Consider the following 6,522-nt stretch of genomic DNA (forward strand, 5'->3'; position numbering starts at 1 on the left):
ATTCATCAGCTCAACTGTTACACGAGTAACATTCATCAGGTCAACTGTTACCTGAGTAACATTCATCAGGTCAACTGTTACCTGAGTAACATTCATCAGGTCAACTGTTACAAGAGTAACATTCATCGGGTCAACTGTTTACCAAGGTCAACAGCTACACAAGCAAAACTCATCAGAGAGATATAATAATATTAATACAATAATTTTTCTGTTTTAGAGAAGGATATACTATACAGACTTTGTCTAAACATGTCTATGAGAAGGATACACTATACAGACTTTGTCTAAACATGTCTATGAGAAGGATACACTATACAGACTTTGTCTAAACATGTCTATGAGAAGGATACACTATACAGACTTTGTCTAAACATGTCTATGAGAAGGATACACTATACAGACTTTGTCTAAACATGTCTATGAGAAGGATACACTATACAGACTTTGTCTAAACATGTCTATGAGAAGGATACACTATACAGACTTTGACTAAACATGTCTATAAGAAGGATATACTATACAGACTTTGTCTAAACATGTCTATGAGAAGGATACACTATACAGACTTTGTCTAAACATGTCTATGAGAAGGATACACTATACAGACTTTGTCTAAACATGTCTATAAGGAGGATATACTATACAGACTTTGCCTAAACATGTCTATGAGAAGGATATACAGACTTTGTCTAAACATGTCTATGAGAGGGATATACTATACAGACTTTGTCTAAACATGTCTATGAGAAGGATATACAGACTTTGTCTAAACATGTCTATGAGAAGGATACACTATACAGACTTTGTCTAAACATGTCTATGAGAAGGATACACTATACAGACTTTGTCTAAACATGTCTATGAGAAGGATACACTATACAGACTTTGTCTAAAGATGTCTATAAGGAGGATACACTATACAGACTTTGTCTAAAGATGTCTATAAGGAGGATATACTATACAGACTTTGTCTAAACATGTTGAAGAGAAGGATATACAGACTTTGTCTAAACATGTCTATGAGAAGGATATACAGACTTTGTCTAAACATGTCTATGAGAAGGATATACAGACTTTGTCTAAACATGTCTATGAGAAGGATATACAGACTTTGTCTAAACATGTCTATGAGAAGGATACACTATACAGACTTTGTCTAAACATGTCTATAAGGAGGATATACTATACAGACTTTGCCTAAACATGTCTATGAGAAGGATATACAGACTTTGTCTAAACATGTCTATGAGAGGGATATACTATACAGACTTTGTCTAAACATGTCTATGAGAAGGATACACTATACAGACTTTGTCTAAAGATGTCTATAAGGAGGATATACTATACAGACTTTGTCTAAACATGTTGATGAGAAGGATATACTATACAGACTTTGTCTAAACATGTCTATGAGAAGGATACACTATACAGACTTTGTCTAAAGATGTCTATAAGGAGGATATACTATACAGACTTTGTCTAAACATGTTGATGAGAAGGATATACTATACAGACTTTGTCTAAACATGTCTATGAGAAGGATACACTATACAGACTTTGTCTAAAGATGTCTATAAGGAGGATATACTATACAGACTTTGTCTAAACATGTTGATGAGAAGGATATACTATACAGACTTTGTCTAAACATGTCTATGAGAAGGATACACTATACAGACTTTGACTAAACATGTCTATGAGAAGGATATACAGACTTTGTCTAAACATGTCTATGAGAGGGATATACTATACAGACTTTGTCTAAACATGTCTATGAGAAGGATATACAGACTTTGTCTAAACATGTCTATGAGAAGGATACACTATACAGACTTTGTCTAAACATGTCTATGAGAAGGATACACTATACAGACTTTGTCTAAACATGTCTATGAGAAGGATACACTATACAGACTTTGTCTAAACACGTCTATGACAGGACTACATTATATAGACTTTGTTGTAATACCTGTCTGATTCCCCAATCACTTGGCTGCTCTCTACCAGTGGTGTTAGTCTCATTACATAACATAATTGATGTGTATTATTTTTTATTCCTGTACAGATGATGAGTGTAACATAAAAAAGTCAAAAGTAGTCACCTTTACTGTCATTAAAGTCAAGAAACACACACACTGTTGTCAAAACCATCCCTCTTTTGACAGGCCCACATGGCAGTTATATGCAAATTTTAATCCAATCAAATGAGAAAATATTCATGACATCCAGCCGTCACCCCATCTTGATCCAAATGAATTGTATGATAATGAAACCTACTGTGAAAGCAATATGAACTCCATTCCCAGTTACACCGTTTCTTCTGTCAGCCCCACTTTATCTTGTAATTAAAAAAATCCAAGCTTCCACCTCATTTCAAGACATGGATGAAAAACTTCTACTTTTCATACTATTATAAATGCATGGGCTATTTAGCTGCACGATATCAAATCATTTTACAGTTTGACAGTTAGCATTATTTCTTAGGCACACATTGGCCTTCTGTGTGAAGAAAAAGTCACTTTACAACATGACAGTTGCTCTATTTAGAAAAAAGTCCTCCTATTGCTCCTCTTTAGCAGGAAACATGCAACATTATGCAGATTCAATCAAAGAAAATATTGTAAAATTCTAAAAGATCTGACATCATGTTAAAGCTTTGTTGTACGACCAGAATTGTGAAATGGCTGAATATTAAATTTGTATTGATAAATTTTCGCAACTATGATTTACACCTCGGCATAGAGTATTGTACTTTTAACAGTTCAAATTTTTATGTTTTTTTTTTTACTTAAGCAATTGCCCTATTTCAAAACGGTTTCCTTGTATCATTTTCCGAGTTAATTGTAGAGAATTTCAGCAGATATTTAATCATATTTTCTATAGTAGATTAATTTTTGTGGAAGACATGAATGCACGGAAGCTCGACATAATACGATTAGCACTTAGTGGCCAACAATCATAAAGACAGGGCTGTAACATATGGCCAGGAAAACGAGAAAACGGTACTGGGAGAGGTAGAAATCAATTAGAGATAATTAAAACCTACATAGAGTGACAGCATCAGGAAGCTGGGGCCCTAATGAGCTTGATGCATCTTGTCACACAATTATCGTCCTCCTGAGCCTTTGTGCTAAAAATTAACAACATTCTAGGTATAAAACTGACACCGAAAAAAATGTCTTTTATGCTACAAAACAAAGGCACTGTTTCCTGGATAAGTTTCTTACTTAATTGCAGATAATCATCTCTAAGGAAGAGTGTACTTGTTACTTACAATGACAAGCTAACACAGCCTCTGTCTGCACACTGAAGTGCCCGCCCTCCAAATCAGCCTGTGGACAGTGCCCTCTTATTCAGCTCTGGACCAGTTAGTACCCAGTGTGTCTCCCGGTGTAAGTGCCCGCCCTCCAAATCAGCCTCTGGACAATGCCCTCTTATTCAACCTCTTGACCACCTAGCAGCGAGTCTGTCTCCACATTTAAGTACCTGCCCTCCAAATCCGCCTCTGGACAATGCCCTTCAATTGAGCGTCTGAACCAGTTAGAACGGTATCCGTCTCCACATTACTGCCCACTCACTAAACTGGCCTCCCAAAATTGCCCTGCTATTCAGCTTCAGGACCAGTATAGACACAGTTTCAGGACTGGCTTAATCACATGAAATACACCTACAAGGCGAGGAAAATCAGCACTCTTAAATATCTTAATACACACAAACTGTTATAGATACAGTAAACTATAACAGACTTTATATTCAGTATGATCTAATATTTCTTTCATTATAAATTGTTAATTAATTAATCAAGTAATTAAAACCCGAGGTTTATGAAATAATTTGACTGTAAAATGATTATCATTCTTTTACTTAACAGTAAATTTGGTCCACTGATATAATAGTCTTGAATATATTTTATACTTTACTGATAAAATTAAAAAAAAATACCGATATAAGGAATTACTTGAAGGTGTTTTATTTTGCCGAAGCAGACATTTTATTAACAATTTCAGCTGGACTATGTAGTCAACAGCATATAATCAGAAAGACATATTAACTATGACTGGTAACTTATGTGTCCCAGTACTAACATACCCTACAATGTTTTATCGCAAAATATACCATGTCACCCAGTATAACATTTCTTTTATATCTTACCAGCTATGAAATTTAAATTACCTAACACAACACAACTTAAAAAACACTACTACAGAAATAAGACATGACACTTGATTGTGATCCAGTTTAAACTCTCTCCAGCCTGATACGGTTAAGTAAGTGGGATAGTAACATTTCAACAGTTATATTAAGTAGCAAGAAACCTAAGAACATAAATGTAAACATCTAAGTTCATAGGACACACGAGAAAGTTAGTGTTACATTATAGCTTTTAGCAGACAAAGACAAGAGGCCCAATGGACCTGTAACCTTGATCGTGATAAATTTATTATAGGTCATCTAGATGTCCCTTACAATAAAATTCTTCTTGATCAAAATCTAAGTCTAGATTTCACTAGACTACCATCATATGTGTCTGTTTTGGGATTTCTTTTACTGTTGTTGTTTATGTACCTTCCTGCTAGCAGCCTCAGAAGTAAAAAGCATGTACCATTTACTTTTGAATTCTTGGACTTTTATCAGAAATTTATACAACTGACCTCTAAAAATTGGAAAACTGGGTCAATGTCATTCATTTGAATAACCCTGTAAGCATTTCAAGCCAGCGATGTTGTTTGACCAATACAGCACAGGCTTAATATCATATGACCCATGTTCAATTTATGATGCAGAAAGTGACTTCTGAAGTGGGTCATGCGACTCCTTTTGACCTGCAAGTCCAAATTCTCTCAGACTTAAAACTAGGAAAGACTATGTGCTATTTTGTTATTCAGAATATGTCATTTAAGGGTTTTGCTCACAGTAGAACACTGATTTTGAAAGAGATTCAAGACTTTTCATTAGAACAAACTTGAGAGTGCATGTTATTTACAACAGTTGACGGTATCATAATCCTAAGGTCATTAGTAATTATATGTCATTTAAAGTGTGACATCCAAATATACAGGAGATGACAAGAAAAGTGAGACAAATATAGTTTACGGTTACTGAGATATAAAGACTAATTATTCAGTTATCTCCCTTGTTGTACACCAGCTAGACGGTTCACTTACAATATCACACCAAGCAAAGATGATGTAAAATTATGTAAGAGTGAAAATTAGATACAAAAACAGATCAAATGCTTGTCTACCTAACTACAATCTTTCAGAAAAAACAACTTCATTGTTCCTTTTTTTTTGTTTGTTTGTTGTTGTTATTGTTGTTTTTGTGTTTTGTTTTTGTTTTAAATATTAGACAGAATCCATTATATTGTTAGTAAGGTAGTTCCCTATGAAAGAAATGGTACCAGGAATGATGAGACGTGCCACCATTTTACAGGGATTGATGTCCCTTTAAAAGATCTGTAAGAAGCAAGTATGTACTAGGAAGGGAAGTCACAGGTAGGTGACAGACATAAATCAGACTACCTGTTGAAGATTTAAACCATCTGATAAGGAAGACCTGTCGCTTTGAGAAGCGGGTATCACATGACTAGAAAGCGTGGGTATCTGCTATCTACACCGGCTCATTTTCCACCTTCTTTCAAGTACAGGTGACTGGATCAGAAATCAAGCAGAAATCTATTGATCCAGTCTGTTGCACACATTGTGCAATTATTTGTAACTGTTGAACATTTGATGGGCACATGATCTGCAGTAAATGTCCTTCAATTGTGATATCCTATGATGGTAGATAGCTTAACCGCACATATGTACTTTTTTTTCATCGCACACAGATACTTTTTTCCCCTTTAAAGTACCGTGTTACATATTTTCTCAATCATTCCTGTGAAATAAAATACTGTTACAAACATTTAAAATTTACCAGTAGCCAAAATTAAAAGGTCAACATTAAAAAAGAGTCTACCAGAAATCTTTCCAAAACCAATTAAGGGTTATCAAAATAGGAGAGCATTTACAATGATGAGACTGTCAACACTGACATATATATCTTTGATGGGTGACAGAGGTCACGCAGGCTACAAAGATAAGCACCCATAGCTGAGTGCACACAGTAACAACCGCCAAACAGCCAACTGGACCTAAATAGTCGCCTTTAGCATATTAATAGTAATTTCAACAGTTTTCTTCAAGATTCAAACCAATAAGTCTCCCTCCTCTTTCTCCCTTTAAATTATAAGGGGTCCCTCTTTGAACAAGCATTCCAAACCGTCTCTTAATGCTTGCGATTCCATTTGTTCAACCCATGTTAAAATACCCACATTGGTGAGTCCCTGTTGCAGTACTATCCTTAAAGCCTTGCCAAAATCCCAAGATAATATTCCCACATTGGTGAGTCCCTTTTGCAGTACTATCCCTAAAGTCTTGCCAATATTCCAAGATAATATTTCCACATTGGTGAGTCCCTGTTGCAGTACTATCCCTAAAGTCTTGCCAATATTCCCACATTGGTGAGTCCCTGTTGCAG

This window comes from Ylistrum balloti, unplaced genomic scaffold, assembly GCF_031769215.1.
Source record: "Ylistrum balloti isolate Yb309-2 unplaced genomic scaffold, AGI_CSIRO_Ybal_v1 Utg369908, whole genome shotgun sequence".
NCBI classification, from domain to species: domain Eukaryota; kingdom Metazoa; phylum Mollusca; class Bivalvia; order Pectinida; family Pectinidae; genus Ylistrum; species Ylistrum balloti.